We start from the raw sequence: 22395 nt of genomic DNA, 5'->3' as shown, positions 1-22395 counted from the left end.
CACAATTTTGCTTTACCTGCTAAACTGTCTCACTTTTATCCTTCTAATTCTTTGCCCTAGCCCACCATGGTAGGGGAAAGGGGAGGAAGTGAGGGGCTATATGGTCCTTAGTTGCTGACGGGTTAAATGACAACACTCAGGTACAAGATTAGGGGTTTATTTTAATACATACATTTGCATAAATGGAAGAGGAAAAAAAACCCAAGCAATTGCAGGAGGTAAAACTTCATTCAGAAGAGTTGGTGTTTTTATTTTTTAATCCACCCCAGGATGTGCAGTAACTAATTACCCAGCTGCCACAGACAAGTGAGAATGCTCAGATTTCAGGTCAGGGTACATTGACTGAAGTTCTTGAGGACAAGAGCAAGGAGATTTTCATCTCTTGAGCTCTGCCAAAGATGACCTGCTTCACAGCAAAAGTAACTGTGCTGTTTCTTGCTCTTCTGTATTTTCAGCTACCTAAGCCTAGGAGAGAGGCCAGAGGACACACTAGTCCCAGGTGTCAGGAAGCACAGGTAAAACAAGCACTCACTCTCTCCAGGCTTAACATAGCTCTCTACTATCCTTGGATACATCAGTGATAAGGCATAGCTGACCACATAGACAACAGAGCAGAAGCAGCCTATTAATTTGACACTTCTTCTGAAAAACAAATCTGAGTGCTCTTAAGCTAAATAAATCATGCACTGCTGATCTTGTAAAGAAAAAAGGCCTCAGCTCTAGGCAGTGGAAGTAATTCCCCTCAAATATCTAGTATTTGTGCTTAAAATCCAGGTCTTGCTCAAGTCTTTGCAGAAGTAAGGGGATGAAAGTATTAACAGAACAGTCCTGCTAGCAATTAAAATCTTGGAGGACTAAGAAGCATATATTTAAAAATATTATTGCTGCTTTTTGTACAAACTACAATAGCTACCTTCTGAACCATGGTCTAATTAAGTATTTTTGTGAAACAAATTGCTTTTAAGAGAGATTCTGAATAAAGTAGGGTTTGTAGGGGTTTAGGATTTTCTTTTTTAAGCTTATTCTAAAATATATTAAGGTAAAGAAATATATTATTGTAAAGAAATATATTAGAGCTCTCTAATTAAGGGGGGGAAGAGAGCAAACAACACAGTAAGACTACTTCCTCTTTATTCATGTCACCTCTAGTCAAAATATGTATATAGAAAGAAACTTCATTCTTTTCATATATTTTGGAGTAAGTAGAACTATTTTGGGAATTCCCAGAACTTTGAATCTATACTTCACCTGGCCTGTCTGTTATTCTAGCAATGTCCCAAGGGAGGCAGAGTTTTCTTACTGAAGAAAGGGAAAACCAGGTTTCTATAACTATCTGTGTTAGCAGATAAGGGAAGTAATGTGTGTGCAAGGCTTTTTCAACACCTTCAGCCTTTGAAAGGTTTAATACCAGTTTGGCTTAAGACCAGCATGACAACAGATGTCTTAAAACAATGTTTAATTGATTAGGATACACAGGTGAATAAAAGCAGACAATCAGATCAATTTAAACATCCAGCTGAAGCTTTATTACTTTAACAGGCTGAACATTAATGCATCTCTAGTGCAAAGAGATGACAGTATATGGCCAGTATATGACTCACAACTGTAATAAATCCATTTATATGTATTTTCCTCACCGAAATATAATCTAACCTCAAGAGAGCAGGAAATCACTCAACTTGGAGCTGCAAAGACTTCAGATTTCCCTTTTGCCCCAGGAAAGATAATCCACCAATAAAACCCCAGGTCTCTGGCTCTGAAAATTATTCCTTTGACCTTTATATTTAAGCTGGTGCTTCAGCTATTCCCTTACCTGCCATCCAGACAGGACTCTATGCATAAAGCACTGGGTAACACAAAGTATTTGGCCACAGCTGACTGACCACTGCCATTCAGCTCCCCATCCCCTTCTGCAAAAAAGGTCAGGCTTACTAACAGAATGACTAGCAAATGCTTGTCCAAGTTCTCCTGTGGAAGCAACGTCTACATATTCAAGTAGATGGGTCACCTGAACAGGGTAAAAGGGGTGCTGGGTTGGTATTTAAGTTCAGCCATATCACCACCATTAAATTCAGAAGAACTCCAAAAGGTAATGCATACCTGGAAAGATCTTTCCCTATTTCTTCTATGTAATACTGACATTACATAAAATGCTTAACCATTACATTAAATGGTTAGAAAACCAAGAGAAAGAATGAGAAGATGAAAATGTACCTAAACAAAAATATGGTTATAAGTGATGGGATATTCTGGGACACTCTTGCCTTGATCTGTGGTCCATGCTGTCCCCCTGTTTGTAGTCAAGAAGCACCTTAAATTCCTCAGTCCAACTGAAGAGAAGTCAAAAAACTTCTCAGGCTAGCAATTCTTACAGAAAGGAGTTAGATGCAAATGAAAAAGGAAATTATGCTAAACACATTTTCATTATAAAACAAGGTCATCTGAAATAATTCACTTTTAGAGATTCCATGTTCAGCAACCATTTCCAACCCACAGAAACAGTTGTCTCATTTCACCATGGAGAGCACCATCATCATCTCTATCTGCCTCAGATTAAGCAAGGGAGTTGGCTGCATAGTTCAGATAAGTAGAGTATGCAAAATTAAGCTGAAGCCCTTTATTGCTGGGTATTGCTACTGAACAGCAACACCTGCAACTGTGACCAAAATTAACATATAGCAACCATCTGTAATCTGAAAGAGAACCATCATTTACTTTTCTATATCTTATGTTTCTCTTTGCTCCTGGGCATGGAAGGAAAGCAAGACTCAGATAGTTGACTGATATGCCTAGGAAAGAAAGGATGCTACCATTCTTCTAATGTAATTCGCCCTTCCTCTTCAAGAAAAAGGGTCAAGATGATGAAAGATTATGTCAAGCTGTGTATTTAAGGTTGCAAAAGCAGTATGAATTACCTTCATTTTACAGGCAATGTCTATACTCCTGGGCAGCTGCAAGACAGACAAATGTGCTACCATATTATGCAACTAGTATGATCGTTGACAGTTGGACTTGATTCTAGGTCTTTTCCAATCTTAACGATTCTATGATTATAACTAAAATTAAAGGGAATTTGCCTTCAAAATCAGTTAAGTTAAGAGAATAAACATTTTTGTGAGCTAAGTTTTTTTTAATCTTTTCACCTAAATAAGATACTGTATGTTAACATCCTTGGATAATGTCATTGTTAGACGTTTCTTTCTGAAAGGAGATTGCCATTAAAAGTGAAAATTATTACACAAGACCTGTAATGAGGTAAAGATTTATTATTTTCAAGAGCATTTTCAGGAGTGTGTAGTTATACTTATTCATTCTGTCTTTTTGGACAACAGCTAGAGTTGCTTCAATTATGAAGCTACAGATAGGGTCGTGAGCAACAGTTTTTAAAGGATTCCTGCCACCCCACCTCCCTAAGAGGGACTGTGCTAAATGTGAAAACTAAAGTGAATGATGCATATATTTTTGATATTATAAAATAAACTTTAAGGAAGACAGGATAAAGCTCTAGGGTAGAGAAGCACCATATTTCTAGAGTGAACCATTCAGTATTGGTCAATGTAGTAACAGAGGAATGATAAAAAAGCACCTTAAATACTTACATAAACTGCATTAATAATGAGGTAAAAGGATAACATTTCTGTTGCCCCTTTTTCAAAGTATAAAATAAGCATTGTGCCCCACTCAAATCTAAGCTCTGTTTTAAGAGTGATGCTAAAATGCTTCATTTGCACTTCATGTATTTGATCATTCTAGCATCAAGGAGATGCATAAGAACTTTGTCAGGAATGGCATGCTTTGACAGGATACTACATTTTTCTCTAGATGTGCACATAGATGGAAATAAAGTTATATTTATGAACAGTAGAAAGTGGCCATTTTTATTTAATCCCAATTTAAGTAAAAACTAGCAATTCAAACTAAGTAATTTGACTGTAGATATCAGAATTCAAAAAAGCTCCCTATCTGTTAATTTCTTCTGCAGAGCTTTACTCACATTAAATGTCCATGTTTTTATTTCTGTCACCCTCCCCACCAAGGTAAAGTTGGTATTGCTTAATACTAAACAGAAATTAAACTCAAGGATAAGAAAGCATCCTAAAAACATGGGCAACTGCCAAACCATCACTTTTACCAAGTGACTAAAGCCTGATACACAGGATCATCAGTTATTCCTATGGGACAACCGTAGCCAGACAGAACAAGAAACAATGCATTTCTCAATTTACAATCTCTTACCATAATACAGATGCATCATGAATGGGCTATAGCTTTACAAGATGGCATATTACTTATTCATTAGACCAAAGGGGATATTCATAAAAGCAATGCTCTGAAAGCTGCTTTTCTGTTCGCCCTGTCATGCTCAAACAGATATTAGTTCATGGGAAATTTAAAGAGTTAAATTTTTCTTTTAAAATAAGAAATTTCATCCAAGACTACCAGCTGTACCACAGCCTTTCCAAAGAGTTAAAATTATTTTTTCCTTTTAGTTTCCTTCATTTTTAATTGGACAGAGTGCCATGTGCTAAAAATATATTTTAAATGGGTCTCAGAGAAGCAGGACTTAAGCCCTAAACATGCCACAGGAAAAAAGACTTGGCGCCATCCTTTACTAAGTTACTGTCTCATCTCACAGAGGAACTTAAGCAAAGAAAACTACAGTCACTTTAAGCTTTCATTTGCTTCCCCTGGAACAGCATTTAGATATTTTGCTTAATAAATTGCCTTAAATTGGATAAAGCCAGACAAAGTGGATTATGTTATTTATTGTCCTTTACAGTGCAGAATATACTTACCGATCAGGCCAATCCCATCATTTATCTCCAAGTCATTTCCTAGTGTTTTATCACATTTCAGAACACAACATTTCCTAGCTTCTTGTGCTAAATTATATCAATGAAGTGCTTTCCTGCTGGAGATTCCATTTTATTTTCACAAATATACAAAAAGTGCCCACACTAGAGTAACTGGTGACTAGCAAGAAAACACGGGCCCTGCAGAACTATGTTTTCCAAACTGGTACCAACTACCATGTTACTGTATGTTTAACAGGAGGTTAAACAACAACATTAAGCCACTTTCAATTAAAAAAAACAACTAAAAAAACTAAGAGCTTTTCAAGTAACAGTAACCAAGTTTATTACTAACTTCATTGTATTGTATGTCCATAGAAGCCACTACTTTAAAAAAAATCATAACATTTTAGCATAGCGAACAACCGAGCAGCCCCTTTCAGAGAATAGGTCTATTGCAATCAAAACATAGAATTACATTGTAGTCATGACAATGTACAAGGTTATTGGTTTGTTTTACAGATAAAATTACAGATCCCTGTGAAGCTGTTTTATGCAAGAATTTCTGGGAATGTTAATTGAACCATTTAAACATTAGATTGTTGTCTATGAAACTGCTAGCAATAAATTAAATTATTAATGTATTGTTTTGGAATTTATGTCTGAACTCTGAAGTAGTTTCCTTAATTTCAGCAAAAACAAAGACCCCTGGCACATCAGAGGAAAGCTGAAGGCCAGTTTGAGATGAAAGAATGAGGAGTTCAGTTACACAACTGTAGAAATTATAACATAGTTTTATATTTTTTGCGTTAGTGCTACAGTAAGTGTATTGTAAACAGCAAGAGAGTGTAAGGTGCCATAGGGCTTAAAGAAAAATTATCTAGTAAGTGTTTCCAAGTTTTACACAGTCCATTTGCAAAACATTCAGTGAAGTCTGTTACCAAGAACTTAAATGCATTAAAACATTTTCTGTAAAACCCACTACATATTAGACATCTTCAAAAGCAGAATATGCTTTGAGAATATCTCATAAGAAATCAAGATTCCGTTCATGCAAGCTGAAGAGGCCGGACAAGTGCTGTTTCACATCACACCAGCATTCTCCAAGGCTCAGCTTGCTAATTGCATTAGATTCTGAGCATGTCTAAGGTACTTAACAAATTAGGATACAAACACAGAAAAAACACCCTTGAAGTTACCATCTCTTTCAAACATGCATCATACTACAGCCTCTGTTACAAAACCTCATTAGGAAACAGAAAGCCTCAGCTCCCTGATTCCCATGAGGGGCTCTAAACTTCTATACAGGTCACTGTGGGCACTTGCCACCTTCCTGTGAGGCAGCCATGCCATCCTCGAAGAAACGAAACAAGTTTCATCCGGAGCTGGAGACAGGCAAGGAAAAGCTACAAATAAACTGGCAAAGACTGGAGTATTAATACAAAGACCACAGCTGCTCTGGGTAAGGACCTTTTCCCCAGGGATGTGTACACTTTTTCCATTGAATACATGGATCATGGGATTAAATTCCCATCGTTCTGATAATCAGGAAGCATTCCCTATATATTGTAGGTAACAAAAAACCATCAACACACAAGTGCAAGTCCCTTCTGCTACACCACGTGTAAACCTCTGCCCTCTCCCTCTGTCTGGTTCCACCTATGCTCAGGCTTTCCAGTGTCAAAGTTTTCAAATGTACTGGTTATATTTAGAAGGAACTAATACAAGAGCAATGATTTCAAAAGAAAATTAAGGAACGGAAAGGTAGGCAATATCACTGGACACAGTTAAGTAATCAGCTGGCTATTCAAGTTCTTTTCCAGTGTCTTTCATTATTCAAGTGATTGTGTTTCACTATTTGCCTTACAAGACTATAATAATAGTCACGGGGCTGTACAGTTGTTTGGTTTTTCTAAACCAAAACGTTTTCCGCTACTCAGTTTCATCTCATGCTTCTAGTTCACTGTAGTAAAAATCAAGATATCCATTTAAAGAGTGACAATAACCCCACAAACCAAAACAAAACCACCAAACTATTCATTTGTTACAGGAAGGGTAACAAACCATGGGAACAAATATGAAAAATAGCATTAATACAACATAAACCAATGCATGCTTAAGAGCACGTTACCAGAACAATCATTTGATCCTGACACCCAAATTCAATAGCAACAAACAAAACCAAAGCAGACAAGCTCTCAGTTCATTAAGTCAGTATTTTAAAACCTGCAAATCTCATTAACATTAAGCCTGTAACTCCCACCTTTTTATAAGTGCCAGAGACAGACTGTATACAGACACATTTCACTGCATGTTGCTTTATCAAAGCAGTTACATTTTTAATATCTTGTATTAATGGTACCTATGAAAACAGACAAATAAAACAAGCTACTTTATGGAAAAATTAACTTGCCCTGATCTGAAACTGAGTGTACAACATTGCATTGGAGGCTTACACTTGAAGAATCCAGGGATAATTTTCTAATCCATTTACAAGCTATATCTCATTTTCAAATCTATACACACTGTAGTACTGACACCATCTTTTCCTTTCTCTCCTCCATTCATATATTCCCCAGTCTGAGCTGCTCTGAAATTTTAAATTGATACAGGGAGTCTTGATACAATCTTCAAATACTATCTCCAAAATTTTATAGCAACAAATACAATGTTTTGTCAAAAGAAGGGATTTTAGATACAAAGAAAAGTGTTTAAGGCATAAGAATGTCTGCCCTCCTTCCCAACAGCTAGATGTAACAGCTTGATTAAAAAAAAAATCTGGCCTACCAGAAATAAAGTGGCATAGTTGTAGTATATAATCAAACAGATTTGTAAGACGATTGCAATTTTTGGATGCGAAGACAATTTTAATTAGAGTGCCCTAAATTTAGGGCCTCAAATTGCAGACAGAGTTTTATGGTCCTCATCCCAATAGATTTCTAGCACTTGTCTTTTTCAAATACACAAATGTCTGTGCCATGTAACGTACGTGGAAATTTAGCTGACCTCTTTTCAAATTGTGATGAAATTGCCTCATCAAGATTAGAAGAGGTGAGGGCTCTTTCAAAGCGGTTTATTCACTAAATATAGCTTTTGAACCTTAATTCCTCCATTTTAAATTAAATCTGCTAAATTAACACTGAGCTTGTCTCTGCAAACACTTCAGTAATGATAGCGCGGATGAGATGTGTTGACTTTCATTTCAGAAGTTATCCTGAGCAGAATCCTTGAACAACAGAGTTTCCATGGATACCCAGGTCCACCATCTCCCTTCCCTACTTAAGTAAACTCTTAAAAGTTATTTCTTGCTTAATTAGGACAAAGCCTCATAACAAGCCATATTACCATGGTAGAGGAAAACTGGCAAGTTGGAGTCGAAAGCTAAGCTAGGCTCATACTAGACTGCAAGTAGCATTTGCTGCTTGTAGCAGCAATTATTTAGTTAAGTACATAACAAGCTAGTTTTGAAGGCAGATAAACAACATGGTTTACAAATATATTTTTGTCATCAGAATTAAGAGATCCGTAGCAAGGGAAGAGAACCATAAAGCAAGTAATGGTACTACGGAAACTATTGGTGTCCTTCAACATAACAGCTGCATTAAGCTTAAGAAACAGGCAGGAACATACCATCAATTTCAAAACAGTTTTCAGCATGGGGAACAGTAGAACCTGGCATTTGATATCTTGAAGAATCACAACTGGGGGGTGTTAATAATTTGAAAGAATTAAATCTTCACAGATACAAATATACCCCTCAGTTCAGAGAGCCAATACAGTGAATTCATTTTAAAATAAAAATAATAGAATGCCATGTATAAAAGTAAAGTGTCTAGTTAACTGCAAAAGATCACAAATCCAAGTTTGATTCAGTATTACTTTTTCTGCCATGAAATCTAACAGGAAATTTCTCCAACCCTTGACTGACAATTTCAGCAGTTCTATTTTTGTCAACCTCTATGATTCATCTCACAAATATTCTCCTAGGAAGAGTTACTGCATTGAAAGCAACAGTTCCAGCTTGGAAATATATTGGAGACTCCATTTTCTACAAAAGTCTCTAGAGCAGTATTATGCATGACAGCCATATAAAGCCTGGATCCTTGAGTAACAATTAGGTTAAAGATCGAGAAAGTAGAAACATTGGAAGGGACCTCAGAGATCATCTGGTCCAACCTTTCTTGGCAAAAGCACAGTCTAGACAAGATGGCCCAGCACCCTGCCCAGCTGAATCTTAAAAATGTCCAGTGCTGGGGAAACCTCTGCTTCCTTGGGAAGATAATTCCAGTGGCTGATTGTTCTCATTGTGAAAGATTTTCCCCTTGTGTCCAGTTGGAATCTCCCAAGGAGTAACTTGTACTCATTAGACCTCATGTTTTCCATGTGACTCCTTGTAAAAAGGGAGTCTCCGTCTTCTTTTAGCCACCCTTTAAATGCTGGAGCATAGTGATGAGGAAAAGAAGGCTTAGGAGAAACCTTAAGGCTGAACAAACCCAGTTCTCTCAGCCTTTTTTCCCCACATATGGCAGGCTTCCCAGTCCTTTGATCATCCTTGTGGCCCTTATCTGGACACTCTCCAGCCTGTCCACATCCTTTTTTGCATAGTGGGGACCAAAACTGGACACAGGACTCCAGGTGTAGACTGACAAGCACTCAGAGTGGGATAATAACTTCTGTATCTCTGCTGGTGATGCCCTTGTTGATGCAACCCAGCATCCTGTTGGCTTTCTTTTCCACAGCAGCACACTGTTCCCTCATGTTGATGAGCTTCCTGTCCACCAGGACCCCAAGATCTCTTCCCACAGAGCTGCTCCCCATCTGGGAAGATCCCAGTCTGTGCTGCACTCCTGGATTATGTTTTCCCAGGTGCAAGACCTTACATTTGTCCTTGTTAAACTTCATAAGATTCTTGCCGGCCCACTCTTCCAGCCAATCCAGGTCTTCCTGCAGGGTGACTGTCCCTTCTGAAGTACCCACTTCCCCACTCAATTTGGTGTCATCAGCAAACTTCATCAGGGTACACTTGATCCCACCGTCCAGATCAGTTATGAAGGTATTAAGCAGCATTGGGTCCAATATTGATCCCCAGGGGAGCCAACATTTAACTGGTTGCCAATTTGAAAAGGAGCTATTTACCACCACCCTCTGGGTGCGGCCCATCAGCCATTTCCCCACCCAGTGCACACACCATTTGTCTAGACTGTAACACATCAGTTTCTCTAAGAGAAGGCTGTGGGAAACTGTATCAAAAGCCTTGGAGGAATCCAGGTAGACAATGTCCACCACTCACCTCACATCAACGAAGCAGGTTACTTTGTCATAGAAGGTGGTCAGTTTTGTCAAGCACGATCTGCCCTTGGTGAATCCATGATGGCTTTTCCCAATCATGTGCTTCATTTGACTGGTCAGAGCCCCCAGGAGGATTCATTCCATAACTTTCCCAGGGCCTGAAGTAAGATTGATGGGACTATAATTTCCTGGATCCTCCTTTAAGCCCTTCTTGTACATGGGGATGACATTAGCCTTCTTCCAGTCATCTGGGACATCCCCGATCTCTGCGATTTCTCAAAGATTATGGAGGGTGGCCTTGCAATGGGCATCAGCCAGCTCTCTCAGCACCCTCAGGTGGATAGTGCCAGGGCCCATTGATTTGTAGAGGTCAAGCTCCTGTAATAGTTCACATACCAACTCTTCCTTCACTGACAGTGGGTCTGTGTGTGCATCAACCTGGATTTTTGCTCCCAAGGCCTGGGGACCAATAGTGCTGGTAAAGACAGAGGTGAAAAAAAGGCTGAGAACCTTTGCCTTCTCAGCATTGTTAGTGGGTAATTCAGGTCTTCTGTTTAACAGTGGGCCAGCATTTTCCTTCTGTTTCTGCTTGTTGTAGATTAGCTGTATTCACCACCCAGAGGGGCTCTTCTGTCTGCTCTCCTTTGACAGACACTCTCCAGCCTATTCAACCACCATACTACCAGTTTAAATTTGCGATATTCATTCATTCACTTATGACCACCTCTTACCACTTTGATTACTGAAGCCTGAGTAAATCTGATATAACTCTTTAAGCTTGTCACAGAAAGTTTCTTTCCCACCTATTTCTAAGATACCTAAAACACACCCAAGAGAAACAGCTCTTGGGAATTAGTGATATCTGAATTCATACCTCCACATCTAACTCTGGTTTATAACAGCATCATTACACTGCCCTGTAAAACTTTCCATCAGGAGAAATGCTCATCTGCCAGGTAACAGAACACCACACATGGTGTATTCTCACATCAGAGAAAGGAGGCTATTCCCACACCTCATACACACCCAAAAGGAAGATTAAGTTGCTTTTTAGAACCAAAAACTCATTAGAGAACAACGTCTTTTCCAGCAGTCATGAAATTTGTGACGACAAATATTAGAGGAACTTATTCAGTAATAAGTCATATCAAAGTGAGGGATCCCTTGAATACTGGGCAACATGTATCACCACCTGGAGATGAAAAACGCATGTTAACTGATTCACACAGAAACATTTCCATTTATACTGATTACCCTGTTTTGATCTGTAGATAAAGGAAATTCTCTAATAGTTGAAGAAATTAAATCCATTTTAAAATTTAGCCACTATTTATATGCCTTCTTAAATGGAGACTTTAAGAGGCAGCTAGTTTTCCTCAAAATATTACTTTAAAGAAAAGGTAGCTGAATTCAGCCCTCAACTAAAACTTTAATGAGCTAAACTTCATAATTTTGCCACAGTTATTGCACACGTACATATAGTGAACAGTGATGTACAGAAAAGTTTAAATACTAAATTACTATCTAGGACTAAGCCTGGACAAAACAGACTGAGCTCAAAAGAGGGAATTTACAGGGAGTTGCCACTAATGATGAATTTCAAAATCAACAGATTGAGAAACAGAGACTTGTTAGAAATTATGTAACAAGTCAGCAGCACCACTATTTTTAGTTAGCATCCTGTGAGACATTGAGCATCTCTTCAAAGTAGCAGGCATCTTCAACTTCCATTGATGTCAGCTGAAACCAAGGACAGTGTCATGACACCATGCTAGGTGCTATCCATGTAGATCATAAGTGATAATTATTAATTCAATTTCCTTGTAAATACTGCATTTCCAGCTTTGGAGGCACTTGGGTTTTTATTATTTGTGGGGTTTTTGTTTGTCTGTTAGGTTGTTCTTGGTTGGTTGGGTTTTTTTAATCTGTCATTATCATCACATGATAAAACAGGTCTGATCTACTGGAAACTTTTTCCAGCCCCCAAAAATGAGATTATTTTAATAGTAATCCCATAATTACAAATATATTGACACCTGTCAGGACCCAAAGGCTACCTGATCACAGCTGTGTTTCCATGTTCAATATTGAAGGAAAGAAACTGACCTCAGAGTTCTAAAAGCAGACAGATCCCAACTGCCATGCCCTTTCAAATAAACTAACTTGAGTTGTGTAATACGATTAGCATTCTTCCTAAGGTTCAGAGATGCTGTACAGACTCCAAAAGAAGATGAAGATAGTAAGGAAAAAGAAAATATTACAGATTGGAAATTTTTCTGGAACAGGCAATTATTGTTCCCCCACCCCTTAACTAGGGTTTGGTTTACTGCTCTAGTAAATCCATTAAGATTGCAAAATACCTTTAGGAACATAAATAGATCAAAATTCATGTAGAAATGGAAGTAGTAATGCACATTACTTAGCAATGTTACTGCAGTATTTCTACAATATTCTGCACCATACCAAAATATTTAGTACTAAAGTATTTGAAAGGACAGATTTTTTCTTATTTGGATTATGAAAAGAATTTGTCAAATATTTAAAACATACAGAAAACACCCATATTTATCTACTAGCTAGATCCTTCTATTAGTGCTGCATAAAATGTGGGGAGACTAGAATTATTCCTGTGGACTTAGAGCACTGTTGGAGCCAAAGCAAACACAGCTCAGCCAGAAGAGACAATGACGGAGATCGATGAAGCCAAAAGAAACTAGACTTGGGTGGGACTGGGCTTGAATCTTCAAGATTTTCTGGCAAAGGGTCAGTTCCTTCTTCATCTTGTGTTTCATGGACTTAATGAGACTAACCAAGGGGGGGTTTTGTTACTGTTTTTCATTTATCTTTTTTTAAATTTATCAAGACTATAAATTAAACACAGGTAAATTGTTATGGGTCCAATGCACCAGGGTAGAGAAGACTTCCATAGGCATAAAAACTATTCTATTTGAAGGCTACACGAAACACTCAGGCATGAACACATGACTTGCTGTTCTAGAAGAAACACATAAATTGACTACAAAGTAGGGGGGGCATTATATACAATGAATGAAGAAAAAAATGTAAGGAGCTTAATTTAACATATTCTTGGTGTTAGCACTAATTAGGGGAAAAAAAGACTTGTTGAGTCAAATTATTTTTAGTCAGACAAGAACAAACAATTAAGTGCAATCCCACCACTCTAAGAACTTCACAAATACTTAGCAAGGAACATTGTTTAAAGTTGAACAGGACAAACTGAAAGACAAAAGAGGTCTAGTAAGTTCAGTCAAGATGGGTTTCTTTGGCTTTTTGAGGGGACAGGTTCTTTGCAGACACATGCACGCAGACATAGGTTACATCTGGACTAAAGATATGACAAGTATTAACACGAAAGTCAAAGGAGGACAGCAGCAAGGGCTGAGAAAAAGAAAATGTGTATGCAAGCAAGTAGTGCAGCAAGCCAGTTAACATTCCTAAAGGTAAAGGCAACACTCCAGTGAAAAATGAACATGCTTAAGTGCAACACAAAACCACCAATATCAAAAGGCTACAGAATAATACTGTCTCTCCTCTTACTCTGAGCAATGCTTTGTAGGGATGCACTTCTTTTAGAGCCTCAGGTGGGTCTAAGCACTCAGATCCTATAAACACACAGGTACTATAGCCCAGAGAGAGACAGCATCCAGTATACCACTTAGGTTCAGAGGAGCTGCAAGGAATCCCTAGGACACTGAATACATTTCCAGACATGCTACAGGGCATGCGGGTTTTGGTTTATCATTTGTCAGCTACTGAACAGTTGGATATTAGCTGCAGCTGCTACTTGCTTTTATTATTGGAGGGAGGCACAAGGGACACAGTGATGGAATGGTTTTGCATTTGTTTTTTGTCCTCTCCTCATCCTCCCACCTCCATATCTCTCAATGTCAGAGGGGACGTGTCTGTTTGATTAAGAACATGAAATTATAGAAAGTTGGTGATTTCACAGTATTGGGTAGTTAACTATATTTTTTTTTCCTGAAGAAATCCATTAAAGCAGCACAAGAAATCTGCACTGTGGGCATCACAGCCCCAAAGAGTAAAATTGCTGATGTTGAGACCCAGGCCACCACATAGTTTGTTTTCACATAGACATTAAGTAAACAGGGTTTCACAGATGCAGAATACTGGATTTTGTTGATATTACCATTTTAAAGCAAAGATGTTTTGCTTCTCCTCTTTTCTTCCTCTTCCTTCATCTTTTTAAGGGGTTTACAAGTTTAAACAAAGCTTCACAGTTCTCCTGTATTGCTTTTACTAGAACATACTATACCAATCAGGAAGATAAGATCATTAAAAGCCAGTGACTTTTTTGAAGGTCACCTGGCAATGCCCTGGACAGTCAAGATCTCCTCCCCAAAGAGTAAGATCTTGGTTTTCCAGCAACCTTGGGGAACTGCAGAGAAGCACAGGAGCAGCACAGCATAGGGAGAGCTGGGCAGATGGAGCAGCAAGGGGGTTCTGTAGGAACAGACATAGGAAAATAGAGGGTGGAAAATGCGTGGGCTAGTGGACAGATTCTCTAGCAGTGACAGGCAACCACCACCCTGGTTAACTCAGCATGAGCATCCCAGATGGGTACCCAGTGGCCCACAGCGAGACCAAGGAGTACTCTTCTGCGGAGATAAAACTCAGCCATTCAAAAGCTACTTCCCATTCCTCCTGCTACTTCAACACTTCCCTCCCTATACCCCATGAGTCTCTCCCAGCAGAGCTTCACAGGTTTCTAAGTCCCAGCTCAAAAGCAGTACAGCCAGTTCTTCACCTTTCCTGTATGAAATCCTGCCCACAAATGTTTCTTATTCACACTGTGTACAAGAATTCCTGCTGCAGTAAAAAAATAAAGTGCCCAAATATGAAAATACACACGGGAGTTTCAGCTAGAGACTAAAACAAAAGGAACTGAGGTTGAGAGCATGGATTTTCACAGAAGTGGGCAAAGTGAAAAAGGAGGTAGAAGCTTGACTAGAAATAGGAAAACAGAGGAAAGCTGCCCCAACTGCCACACAGCTTGCTGGCTACAGGAATAACAGAGACATTTCTGGGTATATTGCATGGTACTTCCTCAGAAAGTAAATTGGGTCCAAATCCTGAAAATCCCATTGCCAAGATGAACAGATGAGAACTTTTAAGCAACACCTGTAATACTTGTGTTTGTATCCATAAACAAACTGAGGCTAAACCAGGCATAAACAAAGATGTTAAATTTCAGCACAGCACACTGTGGGCAGAGAATAAAGCTGAAACAAACATGTACAGGGGTAAGGAATGCACAAAATAAGATATAGAAAGGAAACTGAAATTGTTCAAAGATAAATTCAGCTACATTTCTCAAGTATTCTAGCAATAAAGGTAGTAACACTGAGAAAAGGCTAATGTAGATAAACAGGGAAGTATAGCAAATAATCAAGGGTAAGAGAGACGTAGGCATAGCATAAAAATACTGGGCATACAAGGAAAAATACACAGTAAAGAAAAAATGACAGCTGTAAAGGTAGATCACAAAAGTATACTTGCCCAATATGTTCTGAAAATGAAATACTTCGAAAATGCCTCTAAGTACAGCAAGTTGGAAAGGATATACCAAAGTAAGGTTTGAAGGATGACAAGGGTAGCTTTGGCAGAAGAGTTAAAACCAGTCATTTCCCCTCTCAAAAAGGAGAAAGATTCAAGCACACACTGCAATCATGCTTCTTGTATCTATCAATTTGATTTTAACTGGCACATGTAGATTAAGGGCTATGAAATATTCCAATACTGCTCATTTTTAGTGGCTTCCTTTCAAGTTATTCAATTGTGATTATACAAAGACACACACCCCTTGAGTGACAAACTCCAAAAAAATCAAAAAGTTGAACCTTACTTTTGACATTTGCCAGAAGTATTTCTGGACTATTTCTGGAAGGACAATATAATTAATTTTGGACTTAATTTAATCCTGCCTAGATAATGATAATGTCATGGTAATGACCTTCAGTCATAACTGTCAGGTCTCCAACGATATCACTACTTTGTTATTTGCCATTGGATTACCCTCCCCTGCTTTCACCTTGGGTGGAACCAGCCTGTATGATTGTGATATATTGGCCTAGAGTGACAGTGCATACAGTTATTGGATTGTATTAATCCATTCCTTAGTTGGGATGAAGTCTTTATAACTTTCTAAAGTAGTAATCCTTTCAGTATCAAAAGAGTCAAAGCAGATTACATCATGTCCTTAAATGTAGTTTATTACTATTTCTTATAAACTTCTACCAGGTTACAAAAGCAAGGAGTGTACTGGCTCCCCTCTACTAGGTGGTTATTTTATTTGGTTTTTAAAGCCTAAAAGTTGTACATATGTCTCCTTAAACAAACATTCTATTCTCTTCAGAGCAAGTCAATGCACACTAGGGCAACTCACAAAAGCAAAGCATTAGCAACATATTTTGAAGAATCAAATACATGGCATCCTCTAAGGGTGAAGGGAGAACACTTATTTGGTGGTAAAAGACCTCTTACTTGTGAAAACTAAGCATCCCAGAACAATTGCTGAAGAACAAACTGGGTAAATCCTGACTTCTTGCAGATATTAAGTCGTTTATCTGAAGATTTCTGCTTCCTGCCCATTTTTGTAAACTTTCTGAAAAGTCTGATTCTACTGTCTGAGAACTTGGAGTTTGTGTCTCAAATTTAAAAGCTGCTCATAACAAGGTCCTTGCAAGTCCTGAGCGTGCCATACAAAGGTTTCTGATCCATAACAGATTTCTTTAGCTCAAAAATTACTAATTAGTATTTGTGAACTATCATTCTAAATTGGATTCCAAATATTTCTGAAATATTCGATATTTCTCCTCAGGCAGCCTTGAAGCTTGTCAGAGCATCCACTGAAGGAGGGTCACAGACACAAGCAACACATGCACTTAAAATTCATGTTTGTGAGGTTTCCCATTTTTGCAAGAATTGGCTAGGTGTTCTGCATACCTGCCTAACATTCTATCCTGCCTGTCTGTTAACAGGCAGGCTCACATGTGTGGCTTTCATTGCTGTCCAAAATAATTAGACAAGTGCACATTCAGTCCTGTTCCAAATAGTTGACATGTTTCCTTTGAGCTGTCACCACTCCAGCGCTTCCTAAAAGCTTACTGCTGTATGCCTCTGTGGCAGATGCTCACAACATGGAAGTTGCTAGTATTTTTGGACAGTTGTCTATAGGTAATAAGCAGGGTGGGTCTAGTATTACTTTTCCTTTTTAGTCTGACAGAAGAAACAGCAGAGATGCTGAAGAGGTTTACTTTTTGTCCTGTGCAGCAGCAGTATCCCCCCCAAATCAAGTGCAGGACAAGGAGTCCCCATCTACCATCCAGATTTCTGCATGCCAAGGAAACACTACTACTTCCATTAAAAAAATTAATCCTGGACAGGTGTGAAAATCACTGGTAATTCATTTTTTGGCTTTCCAGTAAATTTCTTTACTCACACTGTTCAGTCAACTGAAGGCCAGGCATTTACAGTGCTCTTTAATTATAAAGGTATAAATAAGCCAACACAAAATCCCCCAGGTTGAGGGTGCAGCATCCTCTAAAGAATGTTTTCTAGAGCATCAGAGCAGGGTCCTGGCTTAGGTACCTTAGGTACCTTAGACTCTGCTTCTTGAAACTTGTGTCACCCCCTTGAGGAACCAGAGGGTTGCTCAAATCTGCATGTGTTTTAAGAGAATTGAACACATCTATTTGAGGAAAAAAAACTAAACACATACCTGTGGTTTAATGCTGTTTATCTGTGCAGTTTTTATCTTCAGTGTTTTATTTCTTAGATGTCTTAATGTGTTTAACTTTATTGTCACACTGCCCAAGCAGCTCAGACTATATGCTAAACTGAATTATTTACCAATATGAGCCTCTTTCGAGTTCACTAAAAGGTACCGATGAGAAGCTGATAAGAAAGCTAGAAAGCTAGATTTTGTTCCTATTTTTAAAAGGAGAGAAGATATTTAAAATAGCAGTTCAGAAAGAAGGCAGAAAAGCAAGCATTCAAACAAGCAGACTAATCTGTCTCCAGACATCTTTTCATTGACAGGCACATACCTGCACAGGTATTTCCAGCTTCAACTGCCTAACTGAAAAATTGTTCCTCCTAAACCCCGCCTGCTCCAGCTTAAAACACAGAAGAGCATGAATCTGATCTTTTAACATAAAGACACATTTTCAAATTAGTTAGGAAACATGATGAGTTAACAGATTTTTAGCCAGCTGTTGACAAATAGAAAACAAAAAACCCACCTGAGGGTGCGGTGGATTTATTCTTTCTTTCCTAGTTATCTTTTCCCCATCCTCAAAGCAGATTACTGTCTTAGAATCTCTCCAGAGCCAGCTAGTCTGTCTCTTGACACAGTATTAAGATAAAAAGTTAGAAAAAACCCAACCCAGATCCAATAGTGCTTCAATTAACTCACCTTGCCAGACTCATTCTAACCTTCTGAAAAGTTGCTCTGTACTGTTCCAGTCATTCTACTATTAAAAAAAAATATATTGCAGAAACCGTGACACTGCGATAGAAGACAATCAAGCCAATACAAAGACTGAACAATCAGAGTTGCCAGAAACAGTAGGTCCATTCTCTGAAAGAGCACAAATTGGAAGTGGACTTCACCGACTTCTGACAGGAGTAAAGAGTAAGAACTGCACTATGGCAGGAGTACAGCCAAGGATAATCTGAGACACGTTGAATTTTAAGGGGTTTTATTTTTCATAATCAAGTTCACATAACTATCATCTTTAAAAAAGAAACCACACACAATGCAAAAACAGAAGCACACACTTGAATTCTTAACACTCATGTGGGAATAAGTCCTGATTAGATGTACAGTAAACACAGGGAGTGGGAGAGAATGTTTCCAGGAGATGGAAAGCGAGAAGCATGTCCTTATTTTTCCCAGAATCGATCCACAGAAAACAGAAATTATGAACTACTTAACCACAAAAGTTAATTCTTATCCCTGTGGATGACCAAAGTTTCCCCATACACCAATAACTGTTTCTAGCTATTAACTGGGAAAAGCCTAAGACCAAACAGCAGAAAAAAAAAAAAAACACACTGCCAGACATCACAAGCTACAACAACTGGCAACTAAGTGTTTGCCCCCATCAACAAAAGCACACTCTGCTCTACTGTGCTTCCTAGGACACTGGGAAGCATCTGTTATTACACAAGAATCAGGCTTGCTCCTGACTACTGCTGCTGAGGAACTGGGGACTGTGAGATAGCATCTGAGAAGCACCTCTCCCTTCCCTGATAACAACAGATGCAATGCCAACTCTTCTCCCTTTCTTGGTCACTTATCAGAGCAGCAACAGCCACTTTTGCCTAGACACCGCTGAAGTTTTGAGACACCTCAAAGGGCAGTGAGCAGGAGCAGGGACACAGGAATCACATAATTCTGTGATTCTAACTCAAAGCTATGAAAGTTATCACTAGATTATGTCCATGTTGCACTGCTTTCCAACGTAATAAGAGTTTAGCTAGAAGAAAGCACAAAGCTTGGAGAAAGAAGCTGGTTAAATGCTGGAACAGATGGCTCAGTCAGTGACCCTCACCTCAGCTCCCACTCAGGAGGAGTGAGTACCAGTAAGGCTCACTGGTGCTTCTGGCAACGATAACCATAAGGTAGTACCAGCAAACTGGTAACAGCACTGCATCTTAATATGCACAATATACAGAGATACTAATGGAAATAGAAGAAATTAGCATGTCATACACTTCTCTGACCTCAGTTCACCACTGGCTATGACTGTCTTTAGCACTGACCCACTACAGGACTTTCACAGGGTTAAAAGAGAAAGGGAATAGCCTGTGGAGTTTTTTGTTCTTTCACCCTTGATCTGGCACCTGCTGTCATTGACTAGTGGTCAACTCTAAGATATCTCAGATACACCACTCAGCTTCTTTGGTCCAAAAAGACATTTGCATGTCTTTAGGAATGTTAATATGATTTTAAACTATTAAATATAATATGACCAAAACAAATAAATAAGCACTCTAAAATTAAATATAGAACCTAGAAATTATTCCTATTTGTATCACAGCTGGGTGAGTCATTATGAGGCAGCTGGCAACTGAGAGGCAAGCCAACATTAATCTATCAATCTCCATTTTGCTATATTAATATGTCACAGGTCTTGTGACTTTGATTCCCTACACCCAAGTAAAGGGGTTTCAGACTGCCTGATATTTATCAAATTGGCAACCTACTGCCTTTACTTATGTTATATACTGCCTTCCAACAGTCCACATCACCTGCAATTCTGCTTTGATCCCACTGAAAATCAGCTGAGAGATTTTAATACACTTTGGGTGAGAATGCTGGCAAGCAGGGCTTTGGAGACTGAGGGTCAGCAGAGTCACCTCTTGTGTGTCCACACGCCCAAAGCAATTCACAATTTGCTACTTTGGTGCCCAAGAAGGGAAGACCAACCACCCTAAAACACTCAATAGAACAATCTGATGCCTGAAAGCTGAGACAACTACCAGCATCCCAGACTAAGACATGCGCAGGGGCAACTGTGTAATTTCTCTCAAGTAAGCTCACTAGCCTCTAAGCTGTGTTTATTCCTGCATCTGGATTTGGAAATTCAGGCCGTATCAAGAGTCTTGAAGGGAAATTTACAAGATGGCAGAATTCTTTGCAAGATAATCAGAAGTACCATGATATTGCACTTTTTGGTGCCTGTTCAATTTCTTGGTAAGGATTTCAGCTGTAGCTTTTCATAAAGGCCATTAACAGCAACTGGAAAAACACTGGGAAAGCTGAAAAGCAAGCCACATAAGAAGCAATGCAGCCAACAAATTATTTTTGTTCTACAGCACTTCCTAAAGTTTAGCACAGGGTGTAGATCCTGGGCAATAGCATTTTAACAAAGGCAAGGCTGTACTGATACAACCTTATGGAAGCACTGCACTGTAAAAAGTCTTCTACTTTCATGCTCACTAACACAACTTTGTGGTGCACATTAGGAGCTGCAAAACACCGCAGTAAAAAATTATTATCCTAATGTAATACAATTACAGAGTACTTAATGGGAAGACACATCAATAATACATCATTATAGATCTAGTACTTCTCACAGGAGTGGCTCTTTTTACACTCCTGATTTCCTATGTCTGCGACAACAGCATATGAGGAAAAGGCCAGTTTTGAAAGTAGCAGTGGGTGATTTTTGATGCTTTTTAAGAAAACAGTTAATTTCAGGTGCGGTCCCTCCATAAAATATGTTCCTGCTTACAACACCTACCTCAGAGGTGTAAATGATCAACCACTGATCCAACAGGCAAAAAAATGTAGTTTTAACAATGAAAGCTTTTAGTGTCCAACCAATTATCCTTTCATTTCTTTGTTGTGGTTTGGGTCCTCATCCCTGACTAAGAAATATATACAAGGAATGCTTTCTCTCTCTGCTGATCAGACAAACTTGTTTTCTTCTATGTGAACCTGTCAGCCTAGCAACCGCAAATCAGTTCCCACTCTGTAGGTAGGATCATTCTCAAACATCTCATTTCTAGGGCTGTGCCACAGGCAGACTATTTTGGACAAAATTTGAAAAACACAACAAAAAACAACAAAAACCTCATGTATAGTTACAAATCCAAGCTGCTTTCACCACTGGCACAGGACCTACTATCTCTGCCTCAGCCTCATTCAACATTAAGCAAAATTCAGCTGGCAGGCAATCAGGTGGCATGGTTGAGGCATTAATTTACTAATAGAAAGGAGCACACTGCAGAGTGCTTTCTTGCAGTTGCTTCTATGTGATAATTGCACCAGAAAAACTGTTTGTATTTGCTTTACTTTTTAATGGTTCCAGTACTTACCAGTATTATGTTTCCAAGATTATTATGTCTAAAGTAAGGTGTTACTGTGTAGGTAAAAGGACTCTAATGGACAAATGTTATATATCTGGTTCCCTTAGAGACTTTGCATGGCCTTTGGCAAGTGAATTTACTTTCTCAATCTATAAGGTAAGGTAGTAACAACACAGTAGCTCCCAAAGGTGTTCTGTGTTGCCCTAACTTCTGAATAGAAAGTGCTTCATAAATATTAACATCATTCAACAAAATGCATAAATTATTAGAGCTTACTAATGCAAGTGGATCTTGTTCAGGATCTGGAAGATGAGCTAGCCCTACTCCTGCAGAAAGCCAGGCAGAGTCACCAGGGAGGGGCTGAGGGGCCCACTTCCCCAACAGTGGGTCTGCACAGGGCCCTGAGCCCCAGAGGGTGGGAGCAATGCCCTTCATGCCCCTGAGGCACAGGGGT

This window comes from Phalacrocorax carbo, chromosome 1 (assembly GCF_963921805.1).
Source record: "Phalacrocorax carbo chromosome 1, bPhaCar2.1, whole genome shotgun sequence".
Classification (NCBI taxonomy): domain Eukaryota; kingdom Metazoa; phylum Chordata; class Aves; order Suliformes; family Phalacrocoracidae; genus Phalacrocorax; species Phalacrocorax carbo.
Note: the sequence above shows the minus strand (reverse complement) of the source record.